The sequence below is a fragment of the Sorex araneus genome, chromosome 1 (assembly GCF_027595985.1).
Source record: "Sorex araneus isolate mSorAra2 chromosome 1, mSorAra2.pri, whole genome shotgun sequence".
In the NCBI taxonomy this organism is placed as follows: domain Eukaryota; kingdom Metazoa; phylum Chordata; class Mammalia; order Eulipotyphla; family Soricidae; genus Sorex; species Sorex araneus.
Window position 1 is genome coordinate 257690665 of NC_073302.1, and position 3176 is coordinate 257693840.

Below are 3176 nucleotides of genomic sequence, written 5' to 3' on the forward strand. Positions count from 1 at the left end.
ATGGATGATGTCACAGTGGAGTATCAGTATTTATTGCTAGGTAGACCAAATATGAGAAAAATTTAGTGTAATCGTCTGTCTAGAAAATTGTTGAATAGATATTTCAGAAGTCTCATTATTGTTCCCTATGCTTGTAAGTTAAAGTGCTCAGTAATTATAGTACCAGATTAATAATTGTGGATTTATGGGATGAGAAAACTACATTGTTGGTCTCAGGTACTGCCTCCATTCATACTACCAGCACCCCTTTATCACTATCACTATTACTATTACTATCATCCCGTTGCTCGAGTGGGACTAGTAACTAGTAACGTCTCCATTCATCGTAGCCCTGAGGTTTTTAGCAGCCTCTCTTTACTCGTCTTTCCCAATGGTGCCACATTTAAGGCTCTTTCAGGGTAAGGAGAATGAGACCCATCATTGTTACTGTATTTGGCATTAAAATACGCCACAGGGAGCTTGCCAGGCTCTCTGAGAGGGAGAACTAGGCTGTAAGATGTCAAATATATCATATAACATATATTACATAGAATAGGATATAATTGATAGGACATTTTTATTTATATTTTATGAAATTTGACACAATAACTTGATTTAAAGGTGATAGAAAATTTTCTGAAAATTACAGAATTGAGGTTGAATAACAAATGGTATTAATAGTTTTTTTTTCTCCAAATAAAACTCAAAACATCTTTTGTCATAGTTTATTTCTCCATTTGTCGGATGCATTTATGGAAGGCACATATCAGGTATTTTCTTTTCTTTCATAGTAACTTATGTGTAGATAAACAAAAGTGTATAGGTATGAAAACCGGACCATTTCTGAAGAGTGTTAAAACTCCGACTTGTACTTTGAAAAAGCCACTTCTTAGATCAGAAGGGAACTACTTTGCATACATTTTTATGCTTTATGCCCAGTTTACCATTCTCTCTGATGCATAAAAAAATGGCATAAAAATATCATCTTTGGTCAAGAGGGTCGGTGGGCTTGGAGGTGAGACCCCTGAGGGCACGGGAGGGGGTTTGGACCCAGTGGTGGTGGTCAGGTTCGCTAACGTGACGTTGACATCATAAATGCCTACGCCACTGTGAACACATGGCCTTTCCTGCAATAAATTAGCACCACACATACACACACACACACACACACTGTGGAGGGCTGGAGAGGGGGCGGTCCCTAAGCCACCAGCACCAACAGAGCAGAAGAATATTCAAGGGGCTGTGAAGGAGTAGAGAGCTAGAATGCACCCTTTACCTCAGCGTCCCACAACCCAAGGCATTCCATTGCCGGCACCACATGGTCCCCAAAGCCCTGCTGAGCACTGCCAGCCTTGGGCAGAGGGCACCACCACCAAAACCCTCTGCTGAGAGTAAAAGTAGTAGAGGAGTTACCTGCACTGATATGAGAGGTGGGCGGCCCCAAGGAAGAAGGCCTTGGTCAGTCTGACCTGCTGCTTGCTTTTATTTTTTGTTTGGGGGTCACTTACTGCTGGCTCCATGCTCAGGGTACTCTTGGTAGGGACCGGAGACCAGAAGGGGTCCTCGGGATGAGTCCTAGTTGGCTGTGTCCAAGACAAGCCCTCCTCCCCACTGTACTACAGCCGGTGGCCCTGCCACGTGTTCTTAGAAGTCACTGGCTTTGTGTGAGAGCTTCTGAAAGGTGTCTGGCCTGCGAGCCACAAGCCCATCTGCTTCCAGCCATGCTACCCACCCTTCCTTGACCTCCCACAACTGTTAGACACTTGAATAACCAGCATTTTCTTTCACAGGTCTTTGCGGGAAGAAACAAAAAGAATTCACAAAAGCTAGCAAAAGAGCACAAATCAATGGTAAGAGCATCTGAAATACTGAATTGAGCTCATGAGGATTTTGCTCTTTTCCTGTGAATGACTTTGATTTTCTCTTTACAGGGTTTATGCCGGTTACATACAAGGACCCTGCATATCTCACAGACCCTAAAGTTTGTAATATTAGATACCGGGAGTGAACGTTATCAGCAAACGTTTTACGATAAAGTGGTGTGATATGAGTCAATACGTCAATATGTTGACTTTGAGTCAAAATAAACTAGAATATTGAATAAACTAGAAAATTAACATGAAAAATTTAATCCGACTATGCATTGAGGGTTTTAAACTCTTAACAATTTGAAATTGAAAAGTGTTTTAGGGATGAATTTTCCTCTCCAAACCTAGCCAAAGCATTTAGAATGTTACTATTCATCATATTTCCCACGTATCAGTACTGTACAGTTGCCACTTGTATGGAGTCCACCAATAATATACCACTGATTAGAATAGTAAACGTGGAAAGGATGATAATGAAATTTTATGTTAGATTCAGATTCTTCTCTTATAAATGGGATTTTAGGGACATGAGTGCTGGAAAGAGAAGTGCTTGAACAGTGGATACATCCTGTTGATACATGTGATGTGGAATCACTGGGACAGTGGCTCTTTAAAAGTGTTCTGTGGCAGGTAGTGTGGTACTGTCCCAGAACCTCCCGTTTGTGGACTAGTCTAGTATAGTTAGCATTCTTGAAACAAACAATTGAACACTGGGGTAGTAGTGAAAATGTGATGACTGATATCTACAGGATGGTTCATTCTGTCCATTTGCTTCATAGTTGACTTCTACTGAGTATTCACATTCATGCAAACATATGACTAAATTCACACATTGTTTTCGTCTGTGGAGCTTATTCCCCAGGCACTTTTGTCAATAACATTACATTTTTTATTTTTTTATTTATTTTTACTTTTTTAAAGACTTTTACCTTCTAGCTAGCTTCCTCCTGCTCATCTGTCAGTGTGGATCCTCACTTCAGGACATTTTTCCTTTCATAAGAAGTGGTTTATTGGTTACCTTCTCAAAGCTTTTTCCATTCTGGTAGTTGCCCTTTCCTTTCTATTTCAGAGCCACCAAGAGTGTGGGATTTGCAACTTTGTCTATATTTATCTGACCTTTATGTTTGAGGCTTTTATTAGTTTGGTAATTGTAATTTACTGTTTTAGATACTCCTATTGTTTTGTTAGTTGAATAGGAATAAATGTTTTAAATTTTTTTCTCTACAAATTGTCATGTATATTCCATTATTAAGCAGATTTGTTTTGTTGTGTACATTGTGGTTAAAATGAATTAAATATGTCATATTTCACTATTTACACAGATTACTT

General features: G+C 39.5%; 1 pseudogene; it reads left to right on the forward strand.

The window, feature by feature from the left end:
- Positions 1-697: 697 nt before the first annotated feature.
- Positions 698-1996, forward strand: LOC129401115 (28S ribosomal protein S18c, mitochondrial-like; annotated as a pseudogene).
- Positions 1997-3176: the final 1180 nt, after the last annotated feature.